We start from the raw sequence: 27,575 nt of genomic DNA, 5'->3' as shown, positions 1-27,575 counted from the left end.
TGCCATGTCAATTATGAAAGTATAGAAATTGCTTGAGTCATGGCACCTAATTGCTTGAGCCCTGTCACCTCTTTCATTACAAATTAAGCACTGCTGCCCAGATTTAGGCATAAATTACAGTATAGCTTAGGCTGCTCCACCCACTCTTCAACATTCCTCCCTCCCTCCTCTGGCATTCCCTTCATGCTAGTGCCCAGGAGTGGAGCTGGCACAGAATGGTTATACTGGATGGGAGGTTCCATACACTGATGGTATTCCCCAAGAACTGTTTCTTCCCCCTTTTATTGGAAAGGCCTAAAGCAGTTATAGTGTAGGGGAGAATCAGGGCCCTTGTTTTCAGACTTGCCTTCAAAGTACATAGTGCACTGTTGTCATTCTACAGAAAATAAATAGTAATCACCTCCAACTTATTTGAAGAAATACAGAAAAAAATAACTGTAGGGGTTGCCTCACTTTAATCAACCAAGATTAAAGCCAGAATAGGTATGATTGGATCTTGGAGCATATAATGCCAAGTTATTGGAACGGTTTTCCCATGTTAGCATGTAGTGTTCCCTACATAACCTCACAGAACAGGATAAGTTTGAATCTTTTGATTTTCCTGGCTTATATACATTTAAGTCAAGAATCCATAGCATTAATATAAAGTGAAGGGGACAGTTTAGAATTTTGTGTTGACCAGAGAATCACTGTCAGGATTCCCTGAAATCACAATTTTTAATCCAGGCAGTGTCGACTTAGCCCTTCATCTTTCGAAGGCAGAAAATTTTTTCAAGTGTAGTGAAAAATTTACTAAGTGTAGTGTTTTGGGTGAGTTCTTAAAAGGGACATCATCCACTTAAAAATCACAGTTCAATGTTTTTAAGTACAAGTAACACACAAGATGTCTATAACCGAAAGAGAGGGGAGAAAAATCTGTTTTTCCAATTTGTTAACTTTGTGCATATGACAGAATTTTGCGTATCATCTGTTTCCTTGTTATAAAAGTAGGAAAATATGGTTGTAAGCTAGAAAAAGTAGCAAGGGGAACTCAGGGCCAGGTCTAGTATCTGAAACTACTTTTAACTACTTTTTAATAATTTACTCAATTTCAGGTTGATGGTAGTGACTCTTTCAAAAATGTTTTGCTCTTCCTGAACATAATACTGTCAGCTTTAATATGTCCCAACAATTCAAGTTTTGTAAAGATAATATTTTAATAAAATTATGTGAAAAAGAGTCTTGACTATGTCATTAAACATAACAAGACATGTGCTTCCTTGTCTACTACGTCACCTGTAAATTCAAGATCAGCTAATTTGAAGCCTTAGGCTAATATGCCACTTCTTTTAAAAAGCATTGAAAGGCATAAGAAGATGTACTAATTTGCAATCTGTTCTGACTTGTTTTATACTTTCTGTAGGCTATGTATGTTTTATTTATTTAAAATACCATAGCAAGTTTGTCTTCATGCCTAGCCATTCCTAAACATACTCTAGGCAGATTAGATAATGATACATTCTGCACAAAATGTGCCCAAGGGTGCCTTGTGCAAGCCAGCCATTTTCTTTAGTGATGATCCTGGCCACTAGACACTAAACAAGGCAAAGAGGGTTGCAACAAAGTCTAGCAAAGTAAAAGTAGTAAAGCCCATGTGTAAGATTTCACATAAGAAAAGTGAAAAACAAATTTAAACTAATGACTTGGCCATGCCTCCATTTGAGAAGGGAACACATGGTCAAGCCTCAAAGAAGAGTTTCAGAGTAGCAGCCGTGTTAGTCTGTATCCGCAAAAAGAACAGGAGTACTTGTGGCACTTTAGAGACTAACAAAGAAGAAGAACAAAACATTTTCTCTTCCCCTCCACATGGATTGGAGGTTAGAAGGAAGAGGAAGGCTGACTGACCACATGTCCTTTTTCAGAGCTCAGTACCACACTGATCTTGTGCTACCTCTTCTCCACATAAGCTGCAGACTCCACAATTCCACATTTAATGTGGGAAAGTCTGCAAATTTGGGTGAATCATGGGGAGGGTAGCAGGCTCTGGTTCTCAGATTGTTGCATGGATAATCTGAGTGGCTCTCACCAGTGTTGATTATGAGACACATAATTTATATTTCAGATAAAAAACACAGGGGCCTTTGTTACATCTTGCAAGCCTCCAACTTGTAAGAAGGGAGAGATCGGGTGATGAGTTGCCTTTTATTCTGAGGCAGAGAGATCTGGACTGATGATGGGTTTCTTCCTCATTTGGTCCTGCTATTGGAAGAAGAGACTGGGTCAGCATGTGCGTTACAAGGTAGTAGACTGGGGCTCCAAGTGTTTTGATGCATTGCTTAAGCCTGTGGTTAGCTCTGCCTCTGCTCCATGTACACTGAATGTTTTAACTCTCTACCAGCAAACATGACATTACAGTACTAAAGACTCAGTTTTTCCCATGAGGCTCACTGAGATAAGCAAATGAAATAAATATTTAAATAGATCTGAATCTGTATGTCTAAGTTAGTTCTGCCATCTGGATCTCCTAATGCCTCTTCCTTTTCCATTCTTAGATTGAAAGCTCTCTGGGATAGGAAACCTTTAGATTTGTGTCCTGGGAACATCTGAGCATGTTGTTGGTGTAACAAATATGGCAGTTTCCTGCAATATCCTTGAAAAAAATCTTATTGAATTAAGTTTAAGTATTTAAGTATCTTTAGAGTCCATCATATTAAATGCAAAGTTTATGTATTTCTGTGTGCTGGAATTGTATGTAACCTCTCTAGGTGGAAGATGGGATATTAATCTTGTGAAGTATTATGAACTTCAAAGGACTATATAGAACAATGTACCAGGCAAGAATGGACTTTTGGGATAAAGAGTGTCAAGTGGTTTGCCTGGGGAATCTCTAGGGGGAGGTGAGTGCAACTGCAAATTCCCCACTTCTGCTTATGCAAAAACCCAGTGTTTTGAAGCTTTGTCCAGAGCAGAGGATCATTATCTGCTGATTAGCTGTTCTTAGAGTCTCAAGATCAAAGGCCCAAGCTGTACAAAGGAAAGACTAACCTATTAGCGGGGGCGTTCTGGTTCCAACAGAACATGTCATGAACTCGTAACCCCAGGGAAAACCCAGTTGTGGATTTTGAAGGACTGACACCTACCAGAGCCCCACACTATGTCTACACTAGCACTTTTGTTGGTAAAAGTTTTGGAAAAAAACACTCCCCTAACCGACAAAAGTTTCACCCACAAAAGCACCAGTGTGGACAGCATGATGTAGCTACCGCTGCTCGTTGGCTGTGCCGCTGTAAAGTCCATAGTGTGGACATAACCCACATCTGGAGTAGGAGTGATCTCTGGTAAGCTTATTAGCATACATGTAGGTTATTGTTTTTAATACACTTTCTCTATAATGTTTTCACCTTAAGAACAAATGTGCTTGTTTAGAAATAGCTGTATGGTAACTTGTAACTGTTGTCAATTACAGCTGTTCATAGCCTTTGGACAGAAAGTAAAGCGCAGATGCTGGCCTGTTTAGGCAGTCTCGCTTGTTGGGGATATTACAGTGTAGGCAGGGAGCTGTGCTGCCTGGAAAAAACCTGGTCAGGAGGTGGGAGATGTAGGTCTCTGGCCCAAGAGAGGTGATGGCTGGGAGCTGGAAGCCTAAAAGTGGGTACCCTTGGTGGACCATGGAGGGGGAGACAGGTGCAGTTGCTCTAAACTGTAACAGATGGCATTTAACAAATAATTAAATATGATGCCTTGAATGTCTGATGTTTAATAAAGAAAGAAATCCTGTATGATTTCAAACAGCCTATTCAGCTACTCGTGTCATGTGTCCCCTCAATGGGGGATGGGGTCACTGTCACATTTTGGGGGACTCCTCAGGCAGGTTAGGAAGCAATGACAATGGACCTGCCTTAGTCATTCTCCAACGGAATCTCTTAAATTCACTTTCTCTTGTTACTCCCCACATATCTCTGATTCCCCCCCCCCCCCACATGCATTCCTCTGCGCCTTCTTGCCCTCTGTTCACTTCTCATTCCCCCATTAATGCTTCTTCCTCCTCATTCCCTGCTTCTCTTCCTCACCATCCGCTCCCCCTCCTTCGACCCCGTTCCCTCAACACCTCATCCCCTGCTCCTCCCTCCCCTCAACACCTCATCTCCTTCTTCCTCCCCTCTGCTCCCCCCACACCCCATCCCCTGCTCCTCCCTCCCCTCAACACCTCATCTCCTTCTTCTTCCCCCTTCTTCCCCCCCTCATCCCTCACCCCTGCTCCCCCAACACCTCATCTTCTTCTTCATTCCCCTGCTCCCCCACCTCATCCCCTGCTCCTCCCTCCCCTCCGTTCCCCCAACACCTCATCTCCTTCTTCCTCGCCCCTGCTCCCCACACCTCATCTCTGCTCCTCCATCCCCTCAACACCTCATCTCCTTCTTCTTCCCCCTTCTTCCCCCCCTCATCCCCTGCTCCTCCCTCACCCCTGCTCCCCCAACACCTCATCTTCTTCTTCATTCCCCTGCTCCCCACACCTCATCCCTGCTCCTCCATCCCCTCAACACCTCATCTCCTTCTTCTTCCCTCTTCTTCCCCCCCTCATCCCCTGCTCCTCCCTCACCCCTGCTCCCCCAACACCTCATCTTCTTCTTCATTCCCCTGCTCCCCCACCTCATCCCCTGCTCCTCCCTCCCCTCCGTTCCCCCAACACCTCATCTCCTTCTTCCTCGCCCCTGCTCCCCACACCTCATCCCTGCTCCTCCATCCCCTCAACACCTCATCCCCTGCTCCTCCCTCCCCTCAACACCTCATCTCCTTCTTCCTCCCCTCTTCCCCCATCCCCTGCTCCTCCCTCCCCTCAACACCTCATCCCCTGCTCCTTCCCCCATCCCCTGCTCCTCCCTCCCCTCAACACCTCATCCCCTGCTCCTCCCTCCCCTCAACACCTCATCTCCTTCTTCCTCCCCCGTTCCCCCCCATCCCCTGCCCCTCCCTCACCCCTGCTCCCCCAACACCTCATCTTCTTCTTCATTCCCCTGCTCCCCCACCTCATCCCCTGCTCCTCCCTCCCCTCCGTTCCCCCAACACCTCATCTCCTTCTTCCTCGCCCCTGCTCCCCACACCTCATCCCTGCTCCTCCATCCCCTCAACACCTCATCTCCTTCTTCTTCCCCCTTCTTCCCCCCCTCATCCCCTGCTCCTCCCTCACCCCTGCTCCCCCAACACCTCATCTTCTTCTTCATTCCCCTGCTCCCCACACCTCATCCCTGCTCCTCCATCCCCTCAACACCTCATCTCCTTCTTCTTCCCTCTTCTTCCCCCCCTCATCCCCTGCTCCTCCCTCACCCCTGCTCCCCCAACACCTCATCTTCTTCTTCATTCCCCTGCTCCCCCACCTCATCCCCTGCTCCTCCCTCCCCTCCGTTCCCCCAACACCTCATCTCCTTCTTCCTCGCCCCTGCTCCCCACACCTCATCCCTGCTCCTCCATCCCCTCAACACCTCATCCCCTGCTCCTCCCTCCCCTCAACACCTCATCTCCTTCTTCCTCCCCTCTTCCCCCATCCCCTGCTCCTCCCTCCCCTCAACACCTCATCCCCTGCTCCTTCCCCCATCCCCTGCTCCTCCCTCCCCTCAACACCTCATCCCCTGCTCCTCCCTCCCCTCAACACCTCATCTCCTTCTTCCTCCCCCGTTCCCCCCCATCCCCTGCCCCTCCCACACGCCTGCTCCTCCGCCAGCCTCTGCCCGCCCCCGCACACCCCTCCTGTCACAGCCGCCCCCTCCCGCTCTCGATGGCGTCAGCGAGGGGGATTGGCCAACAGGGCACGCGCCCCTCCTCCCTCCCCCCTTACTTCCCCCCGCGCTCTCAGCCATTTTAAACAGCGGGAGGAGCCGGCAGCCGGGTTCACTCGCTGCAGCCTTTGAGCCTGGGCTCCGCGCCACGAGCGGGTGAGTGCGCCCCTCCTCCCCGCGCCAACGGCCCTTCACCTGAGGCGGGCGAGTCCCATGCGGGCCGCGGGCTAGGGGCGCGGCGGGTGGGGGATTCCCCCTGCTGCACATGGGGGTGGGGACGCGACTCTGACGCTGGCCGGGCGCGGCCTGGCGGGGACAGCTCCTTCCTGAGGGCGGGCTGCCCCGGGGCTGGGCGCTGTCGCACCTGGCCGGAGCTGGCGGGGAGATGCCGCTCGGGCTCTGCCCGCCCTGCGGGATGCGGGCGGGGGGCACGGCGCGTGGGGTGATGTGTCATTTAAACCATCGTGGCGCGCAGGATCACGCCTCTGCAGCGTCTCCGTCCCACTCACACTGTCCGCCGGATGCCCACTGCCTGCTAGGCGCCGCCATCCTCGGCCTGCTCCCCAGCCCTGCCTCCCTTCCGTTTCACTGTGCCCTGGGGTTGCATCACCTGTCCTACGGACACGGTGCAATCCCTGGGGCAGGGGCTGGGTCTGGCTTTGTTTTCTGTGACGTGCCCGGAACAGTAATCTCCCCACTTACACGTGCTCTCCAGGGGTGCTGAATGCTGAGCAGGTGTCGGGAGCGTGGCACTTGCCCAGCAGTATCACCTCCTGTTTCCTACCCCGGCACTCGGTGCAGTCAGAGCAAGTTGCTTGCTGTAGTTGTCCTGCATCAGCTGCATTCCCCCCAAGCTCATCCACATCTCCCTTCCCAGGGGCCAGATGCAAAGCAGATGGCTCTTTGTGGCCTCAGCGGTGATAGCTCCTCCCGGACACGCCCCTTTCCTGGTTGCAGAGAAGGCTGGGCTCAGGAAGTGGCCTGATGCACCACACAGACAACCTCCCCGTCCCCTAAGGAAAATGTGATTCATTGCTTAGCACCAGCCAAGGTTGCATATTTTCTGTTGCACGTCATGGCAAGAACATATGCTAAATGCAGAGCAAGAGAGTGGCGTTTTCCTCTTCGAAATACAAGCTGAATTTTATAGAATTGTAAAATCTTTGCAGTGTGGTTGTTTTTCAAGCCAATAAAAAGCATAGATGTGTACTTACTGCATATGAGGTAATGACACTTAAATAAGCCAATTTGGGGGGCACAGGGGATTAATTTTTCTGGATAATGTACAAAGTCCAAGTTCTGTAGTAATTCTTTTTACCAGTTGTTGCTTTGAGGAAAATATTGTAGATCAGTTTATGAACCACGATGCATTAGTTATCTTTTTTGGTTGTCATCTTACTCATGAAGTCTTCAGACAAGGCTCTTTAAGTAAAGGTTGATAGCATGACAAGATTTGGTCCAAGTTGAGAAACACTACAGATAAAGTGATTTGGCTGCCACAATCACTAAAGATTTTTAAAGAACACTGTCATGTTAAAGTCCTCACCTATACTCTTGCTACCATCTTAGATTACTGTGTGTCTTACATTTCCATCATTGCCAATTCTAAGTACTCAAAAATCATGATTCAGGCCACAATGATCATGAGACTGTCTTAAAAATCATGAGATTTTTAAAAATAATACACTTTAGATCCTTTTAAATTTGCCTTCTGATTTGGGGACCTTTTAAGGTTCATGTTGTCAAGCTTTTCTCCACAACCATGATGCCTAGAATCTTATTTTTTTAAAAAAATCAAAAGCTCATATTCTCATTTGATCAAAAACATACAAACCCTACCAACTATCATGAGACTTATAATGAAAATCAGTAGTAGGCAACACTGCCACCCATCTCAAACAACAGATTTAGACTAATGAGTTTGACTTTCTGTCTTTAATGAAGTAAAATAAAGCTGCAATTGGGTTGAAAATAATTTAGGAGAAGGCTTACATTTAGAAAAAAATGTTTCATTTGAATTTTGAAGTTATTTTAGTATTGCAGTAGTTCTATGAAAGCATTTTTGCATATTTAAATTAACACTTCTCTACACTGATGGATAGTTTAGGCCTAAATTACCCATCAGAAAATAATCCAAAAAATGAATGAGACCTGATCTAGGTAAGGGTTTCTGAATGCATCCATTGTTCAAGTACCTTCCAGGCAAGTATCCATGTATAACTAACTACCTACTTACCTACATAATGTGTTGACAGGTAGTAGAATATTTCATTATTGGGCTATATTTATTGGGAGCTATGATTATTTACCCCAGCTAAGGATCTGTTCTTGGGATAACCCTCATTCTACTTGTGAGAGTACCTCACCTCTCCTAAAACTAGAGGAAGAATTCTTGAATGAGTGAGCTCTAGAAGGTATTATTACATTCAAAAGCTTGTGAATATTTTTATTCATTTCTGGTAGGTTAGAAATACCCTACCATGTTATTTTAAAATTGAGCTAATATTTTATTCAAATATTAAACAGGGATATGAGCTTGAGCCAAACAATTGAATATTATGCAACATTAGTATGTTTTGCTGGTTAACGTTAATGGCATTTGTCAGTTTAGAGAAAGTAACTTATTTTTGTCTCGGATGACTATGCAAGTTATAAATGTTTTTTTTTTTTTTTTACAAGCTAATTACTGAGGGTACAGTAGGGCTGGAATAAAAACATGAACAAGTTTCCATTGCATGTTCGGTTGTTTATACAGTCATTTATCTTGAGGACTTCTATTTTTTAAGGATAGCTTGGAGGAAAGGAAGTTTGAGTGAGGGAGTCTTTTTCCAGAAGGATGCAGGATGTACAGTCACGCTATAGTGCTTTTTTATTTTGGTTAATTCACTTAGATGGTGTAATGGCAGCCAACTAATCTATGGTAATAGGTGGCACACACATTTTAGTCAGCCATACTTATCAGTCACCCCGCTTCCTAGAATGGCCAGAAGTGGCTGCTTTAGGGCTTGTCTTCACTGCAAAGTTAACTTGAATTGTAACTTAAATGTTGCATCTAACTGGAGTCCCATCCACACACAAAACCCCTTAATTCAAGTGTGGGGGAGCTTCTAACTTAAGTTGGCTGGCTTAAAGAGGGGTGGGGTGGGTAATAGACCTAAATTTGAGTGAGTACAACTCATCAGCTGCTAATACGACTACTTTGTAGCAAGGTTGCAGGCTAGCACTGCTTGAGTGCTACTAGTCCTCCAGGGCCTTCCCACACTTCCCCGGTGTGCCCAAAAAGGACAGACAAGTTCTCCCACCATTTATTGGAAAAGAATCATAGAATGGCTCAGCTTACTGCAATACTGAGAACTATGGGATGTACCCTGAGAAGTGCAACACCACTGTGGATGCAGCGAATGTTGGTGGACACACTGAAAGCTCCCGTGAGCTACGCTAACTTGAGAGGAATAATTTGAGCATAGATACTTGTGTAAACTCTGCAATGAAGACGTGCCCTTAAAATTGGGTAATCCAATTAGCCTTTCTTCCGCTCATATAACTCAAGAGCATGCTGTTCTTGTTATATTAAGCTTACAACCCCTCTCCACTCAGACTGATCTTTGTTTTGTTTGTATTCTGTCACTTCGGGTTTTGAACTGTATGTTCATCTGGGCAGGGAATCTCATTTGTTTGCTTAATTTCCCTTCTGTATATCATTGTGTACCTCTACAGAGCTAAATAAACTGTAGATAACATAGAACCTCTAAGGGTACTCACTCCAAGCTGCAGTGTAGATGCCTCCCAGCCTGGGTACACACTTACACTGTCTCAGCTTGAGCTAGTGTGCTAAAAGTAGCAGTATGGATATTGCGGCTCTCAAACCCACCTGATCCTGTGGATCTGAGTTCTGGTGGCTAGCCCTAGCCTCTATCAGTGCCACACCATCCACACTGCTATTTTTAGCACACTAGCTCAGCTAGAATTAGTGTGAGTCCGTCTCCCTAAGCTGGGGGAGACACTCCATGCTATAGGTAGACATACCCTTATATATACTTGTGCAGGGAGTTAGTTTCCTCTCAGACTTGGTTATCCTCAGTGCCTGTGAGAGAACTTTTGCATATGGCTTTTATACACCTAAACTTAAAAGACATGATGGAATAAGATTCTGCATAACACTCTAAAAAAGGAAGGATGGTTCAGGCATCAGAGTGGGACTTGGAAGACCTGGGATCAGTTCCCTGCTTTGTCAGAGACTTATTGTGTGACCTTAGCCAAGTGACTTAGTCTCTTTGTGCCTTAGTTCCCTATCTGTAAAATGGCGATGATAATACTTCCCAACTGCACATGGGTGTTGTGAGGATGAGTACATTAAAGATTGTATGGTGCTCACATAATATTGTAATGGGGACCATCTAAGTACCTAAAATAGATAGATCTGATGTCCCTATGTAGTCTGAAGCCATCCCAATGAGTAAAATTTTAAATATTATACAAGCTTATCAGGGTGGAAATTTTCTCCATATGTATTTGCACAGTCCCTTGCCCAATGGATCGCCATTGTGATTGAGGCCTCTGGATCCTACCATTATATAAACAGTTTGATTATAATAAGACATGTATGTAAATGCGTACAGAGTTTTACAGTTGCTATTTTCAGTATTAGACATAGTTTTAACTCCTTCCCTAAAAAAATATGGTGGCTTAACTAATGTTCCAAAGAAATTTGAAGCACAACGAAGTATTGTCTTTTATAATGACACATGTGGACTATAAAGTATGCATTTATGTCACTACTAATTAAAAATACTAGATATTGTAACAAAATGTATTCAGCAGACCTTCTCTTCATAAGACTTGTACACAGTCCAAAGTCTTGGGAAGAAAGATCATTGAACTCTGAATTTGTCACTGCCAATTTGGCTGAATTTGTATTACTGTTTTCATTTCTGCTAAGTGATGACAATGATTATTTTGCTGTTCATTTTTTAATGGATAACAACCTATTCATTTCAGGTATTCTTGCTATAAAATTCTTTTCAGAGGGAATAATAAGAGTCACAGATAGAGAAGACTCACTATAATATCAAATAGATCCCCCAGGAAGATGGTATTTTATTTCACACGTTGTCGAGGGCACATTAATCCAGTACAATGTGAGGACCTGTCTACACTGTGCATTAGTCTGCACTAGAGAGGTGTAAGTTCTAGGGCACACTAGGGTGTTGCACAGTGACTAGCCTGTGTGGACTCTGTTGGCACCCACAAAAAGCTCCCTAGTGTGCATTAATGTAGTACCATTTGAAATGTTCTTTGCTGTAGAATCTAATCCATAGACCTGAGCTCCTTAGCGTCCATTGAAGTCAAGGAGAGTTGAGAGTGCTTTGCACTTTTTATACAGTCATGTCTTTAAGTAGATGGTGCACCTTAAAGTCAAGGAAGTATTTATATTTAAACTTTAGACTCAATGCAGCAATACATAATGTCAACATAGCATGTATTGTGCAAATGAGGCATTGCCTTCAAGACAGGGTGATCCATAGATAATCTAAAATCTACTAGAGAAGCTTACAGGGTTGAGGGCTAAGGTGTAGTCAACTAATATGAAAAGAACGAGGAGTACTTGTGGTACCTTGGAGACTAACAAATTTATTTGAGCATAAGCCCACAAAAGCTTATGCTCAAATAAATTTGTTAGTCTCTAAGGTGCCACAAGTACAACAAATTTATTTGAGCATAAGCTTTCGTGGGCTTATGCTCAAATAAATTTGTTAGTCTCCAAGGTGCCACAAGTACTCCTCGTTCTTTTTGCTGATACAGACTAACACGCTACCACTCTGAAACCTGTCAACTAATAGTGAGTTCTCTCGTCTTGATTAAACTGATGCAACAGCCAAAACTTATTAGGAATTGCTCTTCTTGATGTATTTTTTAAAAGCACTTGTATTTTGTTAATTTGATTATATATGGTAATCATCATATAGAAAACATGCATATGAGTAAGGTCCATGTTGTATTAACTTGCACAGCTACAGAGAAGGAAAATACCTTTTCTCATTTGATCTCTCCAAAGTTAGATTACATGTAACACAAAGTAAAATAGACCAAAAGGTTTATCACTGTAACACCTTATAGTGAGCTCTCCTAGATTTCTGAGTAATGTTGCAATTTATGGGGGTATCTGCATTTCTCTTCCTTTGCCTGCTTCCTGAAGCTGCTCCTCCCAACTCCTAATGGGGAAGTAATGCCAATAGGCTGCCTCAAAGCATTCTTCCGGGGAAACTATTTGAGAGAAAGGAACAGCTTGAAAGACTTAGAAATTGCATGGTACTGTATTTACAAATGGTCAGTGTAGTTTTACACTGAATGCCATTGCTTTCAGTGAAAGGAAAATGAATGGGCCAAATTCTTAGCTAAATTGTTATAGCTGCATTGACTTAAGTAGAGCTGGAGTGTAGATTTACATTAGTTGAGGATCTGTCCCTAAGAGCATATTTGTAACTTTTTGGTTAATATGGAAGGAAAAGAAATCCACTGCTTGCATTCTTGATTTGTCAGTAGCAGGTATGTGGGGTTCAAAAATACAAAGCAAAAGGACGGTGTATCGTACAAGTAAACAATTGCTGAGTGTTAATTGTTTTGAACAGTATTTCTTTGGTCTCCAACCTTCTTTGGCACAATCTTAGATCTAAGACTTCTAAAGAAGTTTGTAAAGTCTCAAAAGTTCAGGATGGTGACCCAGCTATAATTCCTTCACTAGAGAAAAGGGATTGGTTTTCGGCCCTTCACCTGCAGGATGCCCAATTCCATATAATGATATACTCATCAGACAGAAAATACCTACACTTTGCTATAGGCCAGGATAATTTCTAGTAGTAAGTGCTTCCCTTCAACCTTTCTTTGGCCGCAGGGATGTTCTCAAAAATTCTGGCAGTAATGGCTGCTTACCTCCAACAAGTAGCAATCCTAGTTTTCCCATATCTCAACGACTGGCTACTCAAGGGCCGTTCCTATGAAGCAGTGCTGTCTTCCACCCAGGCAGCCCTTGCTCTGTTCCAGGAGTTGCATCTGAAGCTGAATGTAAAAAAAAGTCCACATTAAGCCCCATACAGAAGATACAGTTTATAGGGGTTCACTGACCGCCAGAACCTACTTCTTGTCAGGTCTGGTATGGGAAATTCAGGGAAGCCCTCGAACTAACTACAATAAGGAACTGTCTTCAGCTCACGGGTCATGGGGCAGCTTGCACCCTTGTGACCGATCATGCAAGGCTATGTCTCTGCTGCTTCCAGGGTTGGCTCAGAATGGCCTATTCTCTAGTCAGACACACCTTGGACAGACAGGTGACTACTCCTCTGCAACTGAGAAACTTCTTGGACTGGACGAAGGATCAACTCAGCGTCTGTATAGATGTTCCCTTCTGTCTCCCACCCCCATCAGTGACTTTATCAACAGATTTATTGCTGCTGGGATAGGGACTCTTCCTCAATACCCTCACAACTCAGGGCAGATGGACTACTCAGGAAATCAGTTTCCACATCAATTTGTTGGAGTTCAGGGCTGTGAGGAATGTATGCCTTTATTTCCTAGCCCTAATCTGGGGCAAATCAATTAGGGTCATGATGGACAAACTATCTTGCATAGCCTATATCAACAAGCAGGGATGAGCAAGATACTCCTCTCTCTGCACCGAAGCCATGAAACTATGGAATTGGTGCATTTCTGCAGTCTGCCTTTCCAGGTATTCAAAAGACCACAGCAGATGTCCTCAGCAGGTAGTTCTCACAGAATTATGAATGGGAGCTAGACAGCAAAGTTTCCACAGCATACCCCTAAAATGGGGACTGCCAGAGGTGGGTCTCTTTGCCACCTCCAGGAACAGGAAGTGTCCTGTTTTCTGCTCAAGAGGGAGTCTGGAATGGCACACCTTGGGAGATGCCTTTCTTCCATGTTGGAAGAAGGATCTGTTCTTAGGGCAATGAACAAGATCAGATAGGATAGAGCCAGAGTTATCCTTAGAGTGCCAACATGGCCAAGACAAGCTTTGTACCCTTACTTGCTTCACCTCTGTGTCCAACCATCGTTCAAGCTCCTGACCATTCCTCACCTCCTGTCACAGGATGTGGATCGTGTGCTTCATCCCAACCTAGCAGTTCTCCACCTCAGGGCATGGCTCCTCGATGGCTCATGGGATTAGAATCCTCCAACTCTATGGAAGCACAACAGCTCCGTATTACTGAATAGTAGAAAGAGATCAACCTGCACTACTTATCTGCAGAAATGAAAGGTTTCAGAGTAGCAGCCATGGTTAGTCTGTATCCGCAAAAAGAACAGGAGTACTTGTGGCACCTTAGAGACTAGCAAATTTATTAGAGCATAAGCTTTCGTGGACTACAGCCCACTTCTTCGGTATGCATATAGAATGGAATAAATACTGAGGAGATATATATCTATATCTATAGATATATAGATATATATATATATATACACATACAGAGAGCGTAAACAGGTGGGAGTTGTCTTACCAACTCTGAGAGGCCAATTAAGTAAGAGGGGAAAAAAAACTTTTGAAGTGATAATCAGGATAGCCCAGTACAGACAGTTTGATAAGAAGTGTGAAAATACTTACAAGGGGAGATAGATTCAATGTTTGTAATGGCTCAGCCATTCCCAGTCCTTATTCAATCCTGAGTTGATTGTGTCTAGTTTGCATATCAATTCCAGCTCAGCAGTCTCTCGTTGGAGTCTGTTTTTTTCAGAAATGAAAGTGATTCTTCCATTGGTGGTGTCGTTGCTGCCTCCTTTCTTCCTGGTTCAGTGCCACTTTGTCATCCTGGATTATCTGTTGATTCTAAGGAAATCAGGGTTATCAAGTAGTTCAATTAAGGTCCATTTGCCTGCAATGTCAGCTTTTCATCCTCTGGTAGAAGGATTCTCCATATGTGCTCATCTGGTATTGTCTAGGTTTACTAAGGGTTTGGGGAAACCCTACCCTAACATGGGACTTCAATCTGGTACTCAATTACTTTGAGACCTGTTCTGTTGCATTTATCTGCAAAGATTGCCTTTTTAGTAGCTCTCATGTGGGCCTGTAGGGTCAAGGAGACTGGAGCCTTGATGGCAGATCCCCCTTTTACAGGTTTCTTTAAGGACAAGGTGTCGGTATGTCCACACCTAAATTCTTACCAGAGGCCTTGGCTACACTCGCGGATTCACAGCACTGCCGCGGCAGCGCTGTGAAGCACGAGTGTAGTCGCGCCGCCAGTGCTGCGAGACCTCTCTTGCAGCGCTGCAAGTACTCCACCTCTCCGAGGGGAACAGCTTGCAGCGCTGCAGGCGCTGATTACACTGGTGCTTTACAGCGCTGCAGTCTCTGCGCTCGGGGGGGGGGTGTCTTTTCACATCCCTGAGCACAGCAAGTGCAGCGCTGTGAATTGCCAGTGTAGCCAAGGCCTAAGGTTCTATCTGAGTTCCACCTTAATCAATCCATTCATATAACAAGGTTTTTCCCGAAGCTGCACAGGAAATCCTTTTTTCATACCCTAGATGTTAGAAGGGCATTGGCCTTCTACTTATATAGAACCAAGCAATTTAGGAAGTCACCTAGACTCTTCATTTTTTGTGTGGCTAGATCCGTGGGTCCTCAGTCCCGGTTCAGAAACTGTTCCCAGGAGCCAAATCAGAAATTAGTTGATCATTTTGTACATTACTTTTCAAGTATGGTTCTTGCAGTCCTATATATAACTGGCTTTGCTATTATGAATGTAATTAGACCTCTACCCCGATATAATGTGATCCGATACAAGATGAATTCAGATATAACTCGGTAAAGCAGCGCTCGGGGGGAGGGGGCTGCACGCTCCGGTGGATCAAAGCAAGTTCGATATAACGTGGTAAGATTTTTTGGCTTCCGAGGACAGCGTTATATCGGGGTAGAGGTGTATGTCCTAGTCCTCTACATACTGTCTTCTTACATTGATGCTGTACTAACAATGTCTTGGTCCTGTTACTATTAACCTGAATCTATTGTCAGATGGTTAATTGTATATGCTTTTAATTCCAGCCCCTGGAATCTGTATATATGTATGTTTTTGTTTTAATCCAGAAAGAGCTCTTTCATTTCCGCTGTAAATGGGTTAGATGTGTTTATTTCACAAGCATGTAAATAGTTTTTGCATTTTTAAGAGCTATGGGGGGGGGGGGGGGGGGGCTGGCATCATTTACACGGGGAAGAGGAACAGCTGGAAGATGGAACTAAGCTTGTTCAAGTTTGTGTTTGTAGCAGACCTACTCAGGAAAGAGTGGAGGAACAGTCTGTCTGCACAGCTGCACCTGGTACCTCCATTTGTTGTATAAGGACAACATCCACACACTTTTTCCTATAGTACATTAGGCTTCTGTCCAAGTCACCGAAGAGAAACTGTATAACCGTTTCAATATCGAACTCTAATACTTCAGAGCTTTCTCATGTGGGCCATAACTGTAGTTCTGCATAGTTCTCTCTTGTTGCTCGACATGCTTTTAGTAATTTTACTGCAGTGTGGCTGACCAGTTTAGTTTCCTTTTATGAAGTGGGACTTACTGGAGCATTGTGAATAAGCTGAAAATTTTAGTCCAAAGAGTTAAGAATTGGAATTTTTTGGTGGTGAATGCACCTATCAGCACAAACAAACCCTGAGCCTACCCAAAAGATAATTACACATGCAAAGGGGTCACAAACAAATATGGGACTATTTTAAAAACAAAACAAAACCTACCTGTGATTTGTGTTCACTTCTTAATCTGGATTCAAACACTGCACTGATGAAATAATTGTTCAACACCTAGTCCTTTCCTGTGCAAATAATCAAAAGCCTTCCCAGATTCCAAGTTTGCAAATAAAATTATAACAAGCCCTGTCTGAGCTCACTGAGGGCTTTGCAGTCTCCCCCCAGATAGAGCCAGCTCTCTAACCTTCATCTCTAACTAGGCTTTAAAGGAGTACCTCTTGAGGTTCTTAAAGGAAGTCTGAGGGTAATTAACACTTCTGGCAGCAAAAAATCCTTTTCTTCCCCAGAGGAAAAGAGCTCTCAAAACAAACAATGTCTGCTACCTCCTGTCACTCCCCTCAATGCTATATAATCCAAGGCTGCTTTATCGCATAGTGCCATGTTACATAAAAGGTTTATTAAAAAGGGTTAATCTAACTCCTTCTATATCCTATTAAAGAGGGTCTGTTGCCTTAAGTAGCTACTCAGCCACTGAATTATCTAGTCCTCTAGCAAAACATTTGGTTATACCAGTACAAGATCTGCCTCCGCCTAGGATTTTTTTCTTTTGTCCTGGACAAGTAGGCTCTTTATGTTTTTGGCCTACATAAACATTATAGTGAGGCTTCAAACCCTTCCAGACCTTGCTCTCTCAATACTTCAGATTTTTCCTCAAAATTCTTCCCTTCTTTCTCTAGTAATTATTCTAGTCTCCCACTTAATCTCATGCACTGGGAAAGCAGGGGCAGAAAGGGGTAGAGGGGCTGTATAGTTACCCCAGAACTTCATGTGCTGTTGAAGGAAGTTCTCATATCTTGTTAGGGTGTTGTCATGCTGCTTAGGGGGTTTAGCAACCTAAAGTTTTTTTTGTTTGTTTGTTTGTTTTTTTGGCATCTAATTACCTGATGCCTTTCATTTAAGAAAGCTAAGTTGAATCCTTATACATGTATATAGGATTCTGTAAACTCATCTCACAATTGTCTCCACAAAAGTTTAAATTAAATATCATTGCTAAAACTCAGTCTAGGTGTTGTAAAAGCAACATATTGCATAGTACTAATTTCATCTGAGGCCTGGTCTACACTTAAAACTTAGATCGACATAGCTTCCATGCTCAGGGGTATGAAAAACCCATATATCCCTGAGCACTGTAGTTGCACTGACTTAAATCCCTGACAAAGACACAGCTAGGTTGACAGAAGCATTCTTCTGATGACCTACTTACTAGCACTTGGGGAGATGGAGATACTACAGCAATGGAATAACCCATTCAGTTGCTGTAGTAACTTCCTCATAGTGTCTACACTACGGCCATAACTGTGCTGCTGTAACCCCTTAGTGTAGACAAGCCACTATAGTACGTTTGTTATCTGTTAAGATTGTTTTTGCAGGTTTGATACTGGTATTACATGCTATGTGACTTGGATATCTGAGGGTACACACACTGGTACTCATTGTCCTGCTTTCTCGTGCTGGGCTACAACCACTCTGCAGTTCACTGGAACTGAGATCACTAGTACTCATTGTCCTGCTTTCTTGTGCTGGGCCACAACCCCTCTGCAGTTCACTGAAACTGAGATGCACTCAGCTCAGGGGATTCTTAGTTAACAGAGAGCTTCCTTTTCTGTCCCTACTTCCCTTGCCCGAAATAAGCAAACAGAAAATAACAAACCAGTAACCACTTTGTCTGTTCTCCAACCACCACACTTAAAACTCACTTAAAATCACTACCAGTATCTCAAAGCAATCAGCTGTGCACAGACCCTGCTCGACTACGCCACTGTGACGGGTATATAGTTCAGTTAAAAATCTCCCATCTAAGAACGCCAGTGTAATGTGCTGCAAACTGTTTTGTTTGACTTCCAGTGAAAAGGTCAATCTATTGAATTTCAAAATAGAGCAGAACATGTTATACAATTGCAGGTACTTTGATTGCCAGTAAATTGCTGATGGAGCTCACATTATTGCAGTAATCTAAGAAAATATTTTGATGATTGAAAGGTTTGTTTATGTGTGCTGGTATTTTAAAAAGTGTGTGGTTTAAAAAAAAAATGTTGACAAACAGCCATTTGGCTCAGCTACTGAAAGGTCAGTTGCAGTATGGTTACATGCACTTCATTAAATATCTTCTGGCATAATTGGCTCATTATTCTTCTGACTTCTTCTGCTAATAAGTAACAATACTGGCAATAGCCAGTGGCACTTTATTATTTATAAATTTTATTGAAATCCTACACACACGTTTAACTTTCTCACCTTAGGAGTAGTTACGGCTTGACCGGAGCTGTAATGGGAAATATGATCATTTTTGAAGGTGGTAGAAACATTTTCTGGTTCCACTATAGCTTTTTGAGTACATCTGCATCCTAGTCTTTCTGCCCCCACCCTCCCAAATTGCTGCTGCCTATAGCAATTTTACTCTGTGCATCACAGCAGCAAACTAAGGAGACTTTTTAGCAGATTAGTATTTGCAAAATATATCAGTCTTTACTTGCAGTCTCTGTTTGCAAAAGGGGACGAATCTGTGGACATGAGAGAGAGAAGAGGAGGACGTGATGAGGCATTAGGAATGGTAAACTGACGTGTGAGAAGTATGTTTGGATTGAAATGGAACTGCAAAAATTTCATGCCTGGACATAGCTCTTCAAAAAGAGGGAACTTTCCAGGGTAAATCAGCCCAAGTATTTCTGACACTCTCCACTGTTCATGAAAGTACCACTTACAGGCATTTTCCCAAATGTCACAGTATCTTTGGCTTCAACAGTCGTCATGGCTTGTGATACATTGACATTATCTTCATGTACTACTACCCTAAAGTCATCATTTTGTCTCTATTACCTCAGGTTTTACTCTAAATGAAAGGGGAAACCTATTGTAATCTTTGGACCCTTAGCTAAAGGGCAACCAGTTCTATTTTTTTTTCTCCCTATACAATATTTAATGCCAAAATGGTTGGTTTATGTTGAGTCTTAATAATTGCAATTGCAGGTATTCATAATGGTTACAATTCAGATAAAAAACTTTAGTATCAGTGACTTTTATGAGAATATGGAAGAAGATTCAAGAGTGAATAATACACCTTGGTTGAGGCTAAAGCCTCCCCAACCATGCTGTATTCCTGAGTGAATCTGCAGTCCCATACATAGACTATAAATGTAACCTCTAATCGTTTCTCTTTCTACAAGAAAATAGTGTGCTTGCACACATTTCTGATAGGCTCACTTCCAAAGTTCGTCATCTCTGGTGCCCATCAAATTGTCTTCCTGCACCAAATTAGTGATCTATACTGTGGTGAAAGTGAGAAGTAGAGACAGCCTGTGCTTGGAGGTACTTGGAGTTTCCATCTCAAATGACACATCTCCAAGAAACACTACTCCTGAAATGACATCACAACATCCACTCACCCTTCAGTACTCCGTCCCTCCCAGCAGTATTAGTATTCCTTAGAACTGAATATATAAACTGTTCCTTAGCTTGCCTAGTTGCAACGTAAGACGGATCTACATTAGGGGGCTTATGATGGTTTTCTGGGTCCCTAACATTGAGAGTCACCTCATTACACCCTGCCTCTAGCAAGAGGGAGTCTTGCCTCTGGTAGCTGGATGTTAGCTCCATAACACCACCAGCCTTACAACCACTCAAGCACCCTCCTCTGGACTATGGCAGCCCTGTCTTTGTCTTTCAGATTAACCAGAGGTGCACCATAATCTCCTTTGAAGCATTCCCTGTGATAGCTAGCCCCTGACACTGGCTACTCACAGAAATCACAGACCCTCTGGTCTCAAAGGAACAGTACCCCAGTTTTACCTTTAATCACCACTCCTGTGCAACTCACAGCATTTGTGAGCGCTTATAATAAAACAGGTTTTATTTAAGAAAGAATAAAGGTTCCGCTAGAAACAAATGGTTACAATACAAAACAAAATAATAAAATGCAAATGAAGGCCTATGCTTAATAGTTACTTTTCCTATCTAATAAAATAAGTTCTCTCCACACCGCAAAGTTCAGTTTGTTGCAGATCTGGCTGGCTTTCCAGGTACCAGAATCCAATTTTTCATGAACAACAACATCCCCTGCTCAAGAAAATGTCTCTTCAGTGATTGGCTCTGTATTGTCTTTCTCCATTGTCTTGTAATATACTGAATCAGTCTTTTAGTATGCCCTGTCTATGTTCCTTTTAAACTCAAAAGTGGTTTCAGTGTTTATAGTTTATCTTTGATAGTTTTCCATTGACTTTTCTGTGTTGTTGCTATGGTGGACAGTTGTGCAATGTATTAGCTAGTCATAGAGTGGTGACAACGCCCTCCTGCTTGACGGGGCTGTCACGCAGATATATGATTCCCTGGGGACTGACTTGTACTTTAAAAACTATGCCTTATGGTCTTCAAGTAGTTACATTATTCCTTAAATATTACCATACACACCTCACAATTATGAGTAGTGATAAGTTACAAGTTTTCAGTAGAGACGTCATGTGCTATCCTTGATGGATAAATACCATGAAAGTGGTGTATTCAGTGTAATGGTGTATCAGGCCTGAGGCAGGAGCTGCTTGTAAAGAAGGGTGAACCCTTGCCCATTGGCACCAATGGGCCTCTGTGTCACAGTGCTGATCTCACTGAAGGGAAGAAAAAAAATACTTTTATTTAACACCCACGGTCCTCTTCTTGACTAACAGAAGGGAGATAAAGAGTTATGGACCCTAGAGAAATATCTCATCCTTCAGGCAGATGGAAGGCCACTGTGATATGAATGCTCTGAGTGTAGGGAGAGGGGGATGTTTTGTATTTCACACCAGTTAAGTAGCTTGGATAGTCAAATACCCAATCTGTAGGCCCCAAACACCACTTCAGGTTTCTTTAACCATTGCTTATGAAGGTTTCTCTTTTGGAGAATAAAGACCTAACATATTTAATTTCTACATAACTCCTCTTGATAGAGTTGTGGCTTCTGGCTACTGTTACTGGAGACCCTTGTGTTTAATTTTAAAAAGTCGCTTGTGTAGGAAATGTGAAAATTTAAAGACAAGCCTCTAACTTTTTTTTTTTTTTTATTTTATTTTTTTTTAAATAAAGGCAAAAAAAATCAAACAGTCATTTCACCATTACACTGATGGCTATCTGAGAGGGCAGGAAGTAAAAAATGCAAATGCAAGCTTGATGGTTTCCTTGATAGTGTGTGTGTGTTCATATGTAAAAGGGTAAATTTATAAAAAATGGTGACAGAGCATTTTTCCCCAGTGGTAAATTGAATCCTAGATAGACAAATGGATATTTCAGACAACCAGATATCTCATTTAAGACAGTAAACTGTGTCTAACTCTTTCCTCTCTGACTTTAAACTACTTATTAATAAAGTATGCATTAGTCAGTGTGTAGTAGCTGCAAAACAATAGGGGGAAAAATTGGCCATCTAAGCAAAAAAGTTTGCATCATAATTTGTCAAGATACACCTCTACCCCGATATAATGCTGTCCTTGGGAGCCAAAAAATCTTACCGCGTTATAGGTGAAACTGCGTTATATCGAACTTGCTTTGATCCACCGGAGTGCGCAGCCCCGCCCCCCCGGAGCGCTGCTTTACCATGTTGTATCCGAATTTGTGTTATATCGGGTTGCGTTATATCGGGGTAGAGGTGTACTTGAAGTAAAAAGGAGATGCTGCTGTAGTGCATAGTTTCAAATGAATAGCCTAGAATGGATTAATTTATCCAGAATCCTTTAATATGGCATAAGGAGGGGATTCTCTGTAATGTTTGCCAGTGTATATTACATATTTAGCTGCTCAGACTGGCATATTTTTTTCAATTACTGGTATGATCCACCTCTCAGCCAGAGAGGTTATTATAGGGCAACACTGATAAATTTTGTTTTCTTTCCTACAGGATGTCTGTTGTGACTGACTGTTTGGTGTTAGTTATTTTCTAAGTCTCTATTATGAGAACATCATTGTGCAGTTGAATCCTGTTGAAAAAGACTAAAATCTTTACCTTCTTCGAGGAGTGTCCCTGTGACTGCTCCACTGTGGGTGTCTTGGAGCCCTGCACTTGTAATCGGAGATTTGTAGTAGCAATGCCCTGGTTGGCCGCGCACGTGTGGCAGCCGTCTCACACCGCTTCGAGTGAGTGGCTACTTGCAGCACCCCTGTCTATTTCGTAAATTGTTTATATTCCAACTTTTCTTTATCTCTTTTGTTTGTTTTCCTCCATCCCCTGTCCCTACTTACCCACTTAAAAAAATATTTCATTTGCTTCCCCCCCGCCACCAGTAGGTCTCCGCCAACGATTACTGAACAATGGCCGTTTTTCTATAGCCCTGAACCTCCTCAGGCATGCCTGGCTCTCCCGGCTTTAAACGCTGCCTGACCTGCATCGGATGATCACACTCGGTGCATCCGCTGTCTTGGGAAAACCCACATACCACAGAAGTGTCCACACTGCAAGAAATTCTCTGCCAGGACACTGAAAGCCAGGGAACTCCAACTAAAATTATTAATGATGGAGAAATCCCTCAGGCCAGTCTCCGACTCAGAGTCCAGGACTCTTCTTGGCCAATAGTCTCCAGCAACAGCCTCAGACAAGGGCTCCACCCAAACCGTGGCTAAGGACCCTGCACCTAGGAAAGCGACGAAACGTTGGTCGCAGTCATCGCCACAGAGAGATCCCCCTAAAAAGGAGCAGTTTCCTGGTGAAAAATCTGCCCCGGTACCAATGGCACTGAGAACCTTGGACCAAGAAGCACTGGGAATGTCCGGTACCAAGATGTCCTAAAGAGCCAAGGCACCAATGCGGCCAGGCTCTCACTCAGCTGCATGAGCTAAAGCTAAGCTCCCTACCTCGGCACCGACTGTGCCTAAGAACTCCTCGGCACCGGCTAGTGTAATGGCGCCACCTGCTGCATATACACAGCTTAACAAGACCTCGGCACCATCAGTGCATACTATGGTGCCATCCATGGCACTGAGCTTCCTGGGACTGCAACCCTTCACCACACAGGCGGACCTGGCAATCTCCTCCATGCCGGGAACACCCTTGTTCGGCACCGACGGCACCCCAGTCAGGCCAGGACCGAGCCAACTAGGCACTCCTGTTAGATCCGCACCCCCACTATCCAGTGATGAGGATGACTCAAGCCTTTAACCCCTTGTCATTCCTCCCTGAAACCGGGATTCTCTCACCATCGGAGGCCCAGGAGGAAGAGGGAGAGGAGCCAGAAGAGGCTCCTGAAGGCGATACACTGCCACCCACCCATATTTTGTCCTCATTCCCAGACGAAACAGTTATGCCACCACCTCCCACCACAGGAGATGACTTCAAGTCCTTCCAGGACTTATTCAAAAAAGTTACAGAATCCCTGGACATCTCTTCAGCAGAGCTGCCAGAGACCCAGCACAAACTTACTGACATCTTGCAGGCATCCCCATCAGCAAAGATAGCTCTGCCCATTAACTCAGCCATAATGGACCCTGCAAAGATAATATGGCAGACACCTGGCACTGTCCCACCATCCTGTAAATGCTTGGATAGAAAATACTATGTACCAGTGAAAGGAGCTGAGTTCCTATTCACTCATCCGGCTCCTAGTCCACTGGTCATAGAGGTGGTGCACCAGAGGGGAAAACAGCCCCAGTCAAAAACTACACCTTATAACAAGGACTGGAAAAGGCTTGACCTCTTTGGATGCAAATCTTATTCTGCCTCGTTGCAATTTCATATAGCAAATTATTCAGCTCTCTTAGCAAAGTACACCTACAACTTGTTCAACAAATTGAAATCCTTTATTAATCAACTGCCAGAGGAAGCAAAGGAACAATACAAAGTCAACATTGCAGAGGGCCTCCTTAATTGCCAAAACAGCCCTGCAGGCCTCCCTCGACTCTGCTGACACGGCAGCCCAATCCATGGCCACATCAGTTGTCATGCGTTGAGCATCATGGCTCCACCTCTCTGGATTCCCTAGGGAAGTACAAGCCACAATTGAGGACCTGCCCTTTGAGGGCCAAAAACTATTTGCTGAGAGCACAGATCCATCTCTTCATACCTTAAACGAACAACCTTGAAGAACTTGGGTATTTACATTCCCCTGAACAAGAAAAAATAGGGCAGATTCTATACTCAAAGATTCTGTCCTGCCCTGTATTCCCAACCGCAGAGACAATATGATCAAAGCCGCAAGCAAACACAAGCGAGATGCAGGCAGAACCAGGATCAACCCGCCACATCTCAATCTTCAACATTCCGTGAATCATTTTGAAGTATTAGTCGAGAGCTTGAGACCTCTATCTTCTCCCATGCCGGATTATCAGATGACCTCCAGTCTCTTTGGAGACCGTCTGCTATCACACTACTCAGTCTGGAACAACATCACTGCAGGCAAATGGGTGCTGGAAATCATTCAGAAGCGTTACTCTATCCCATTCTACTCCCCCTACCCACCCACCTTCCCTGTCCCTCTTCAGGGACCCCTCTCAGACTCGTTGCAGCAGGAAATAAACCATCTCCTGCAACTAGGAGCTATGGAAATAGTACCACACACATAGGGGAAGAGGGTTTTATCCGTGTTATTTTCTCATGCAGAAAAAGAACGGCGGATGGAGACCCATTCTGGATTTATGCAGATTCAACAAGTTTGTACTGATGCAACGCTTCAAAATGGTAACCCTGGCAACCATAATCCCGGCATTAGAGAAAGGAGATTGGCTCTTGTCTGTCGACCTACAAGACACTTACTTTCATGTCACCATTCATCCAGCACACAGAAGATTCCTGCGCTTCACATTAGGCCATCAACATTATGAATACAAAGTGCTACCTTTCGGATTGTCGACAGCCCCAAGGGTATTCTCTAGGGTCCTAGCCATCACCGCAGCTCACCTCTGCAGGCTAGGGATAATGATCTTCCCATACTTGGACGACTGCCTTATAGGAGAACCAACTCAGCACATGGCAGTACAAGCCACACAAACTACTATAACCCTCTTAACCAACCTAGGGTTTCAAATAAAGTCCACCTTGGTCCCGGTCCAGCAACTAGAGTTTATAGAGGCCTATCTTGACTGCCTCTCAGCACACATGAGATTACCCCAACAGTGATTCCTCAACCTAACCAGGCTGATAATAGTGATCACAGACAGCCCCCAAACATCCACCAGGGCCTGCCTACAACTTCTTGGGCATATGGCTGCCACAATTTACGTAGTCAAACATGCCAGACTCCATATGAGATGCCTACAGGCCTGGCTCCGCACCTGCTATATACCACACAAGCATTCCCTCCAAACGGCTCACTATGCCCTGCAGAGTGAAGGACTCCGTCAAATGGTGTATGCAACCAGAAAACATCTGCTTGGGGGTTCCATTTCAACAAAAAGTTCCCACTGTAACACCACAGATGCCTCCCTCGTGGGATGGGGAGCCCATCTGGACAGCAGAACATTTCCTACTGCTCATCCGCAACAATACCATCAAAGTCCTCACGTACAACACAGCCTGCATGTTTTATATAAACCGACAAGGTGGAGCTCCATCATACCCTCTCTGCATCGAGGCACTACACCTCAGAAAGCATATTTTGTATGAAGATCATTACAAGAGTGTAGGGTGTAAATACAAGGGGGCATTCGGTTATAATCAGTAACTGAAAAAATATGCCAAACTAGTTGCTGGTTTAGCAGATAAATATGCGCTGTCTACAGTGGGGCTTAGGTTGGCTTAAGTATGTTTCTCAGGAGTATGAAGTTTTCACATCTCATAAGTCATGTAGCTAGGCTAACCTAATTTTAGATGTAGACCATACCTCACTTAGTAATATATATTCAAATCTCATTTTAAGAATTTTCTGCCTACTTCAGGCACTTCTGATGCACCTCTCGCTATAATATTTAAAACATCTGTGAGGTCATGATGTACAAATGTTTAGTAGCAAATTATATTTGAATACAGGCTACAAAAGCTGCAAGACTAGGGTAGGCAATATTTAAACAGTTCGTTAATGATCTACTTAGCTTTTTGAATAAGCACCTTTATTATCACTGATTTTCATATAGTGAAGAATGTTCCTCTATTACAACGATCACAGATAAAGGTAGGAGGTTACATATGTTTATGGAGAAGTGCAATTCATTCACGTGTTTATGGAACTGGTGTTTCTTGTATGGCCAGGGAAGTTCATAAATCCTGTGACCAATCTCTCTACATCTGAATGTTTAGGTTTTGATCTGAATTAGTGGAAGATGTACATAGCTGATGTAGTTCTTATGTCTGACTTCCCAGGGCACATGGGTGTAGGGCTGGGCCATGTGGGCTGCCTATGTCCTCCTCTGCACTCTAACTGCAGAGAGAGGAAGTGATCTAAAACTTCCTGCTGCTCGAGACAGGACACCAGTGGGAGAGGCCTTGGGAGATTCTTGGGGGACCTCACTTCCCCTGCCCCCCACACCTCAACCCTGTTTTTTTCTGTATGTCTGAAAATGAGGCTGAGTTTTTCTGTAGGGGTAGGAAGGGAACGTGGATGTTCCAGCTGTGTGAAGAATTCTGACTGGCAGCCTGATCCAAGGGAAACGTGGAAAGGCAGTTATAGGATGAAAGGGAAATAGAAGTAATTGTACTTTTGGCAAATTGCTTTTTTGTTTTTTGTCTGTTTTTCCTTTTAGATTGTAAGCTCTTAGGGGCAGGTACTGTCTTCTATAGGTGTACAATTCCTAGCCCAAAGGGGGTCCCAACCCTGGTTTGGGGTCTTTAGGTGCTACTGGAATGCAAAAAAGAAACAGTACCATCATTTCTGTTGGGGGGAGGGTGTTCATGTGTATTTTGTCCCATTTTATATGAAAGGATGCAAATTTTTCTTGATATTCCACTTTGAGACTTATACCGTATGAGTAAGTGGAGCTTGAGGAGGTTAAAGAACAGATGAGCAGGACATACCTGGAAGTCTTGAACCATTATTTTAAGACCCCTGGGATCATTTGGTGGTACAATGTATATGGGTGCTGAGTGCCATCCCTAAAACTGTTTACTTCCTTGGTTTTGTTTATAGGTTTTTCTATAGCAGCCATCACTGCAGTATCTGGATGCCTCACGAACAGTAATGAATTT

General features: G+C 43.8%; 1 protein-coding gene and 1 long non-coding RNA gene across 3 annotated transcripts in view; one reads left to right on the top strand and one right to left on the bottom strand.

Annotated features, from left to right (window-relative positions):
* Window positions 1–5,819: 5,819 nt before the first annotated feature.
* The window catches only part of ACSL4 (acyl-CoA synthetase long chain family member 4), a 49,107-nt gene continuing 27,351 nt past the window's right edge, over window positions 5,820–27,575 (top strand). For both annotated transcript variants that reach the window (XM_054038979.1, XM_054038977.1), the window contains exon 1: window positions 5,820–5,909. The gene's annotated coding sequence lies outside the window, so the exon portion shown is untranslated. The remainder of the gene's footprint in view (window positions 5,910–27,575) is intronic.
* LOC128842789 (uncharacterized) lies at window positions 12,690–14,591 on the bottom strand. The gene is made up of 3 exons (XR_008446115.1): window positions 14,365–14,591; window positions 13,843–13,944; window positions 12,690–12,809 (listed from the first exon to the last, which is right to left on the bottom strand). It is a non-coding gene; the product is annotated as an uncharacterized LOC128842789 (long non-coding RNA).

This window comes from Malaclemys terrapin, chromosome 9, assembly GCF_027887155.1.
Source record: "Malaclemys terrapin pileata isolate rMalTer1 chromosome 9, rMalTer1.hap1, whole genome shotgun sequence".
Classification (NCBI taxonomy): domain Eukaryota; kingdom Metazoa; phylum Chordata; order Testudines; family Emydidae; genus Malaclemys; species Malaclemys terrapin.
Note: the sequence above shows the minus strand (reverse complement) of the source record. Positions and strands in the feature narration are given on the sequence as shown.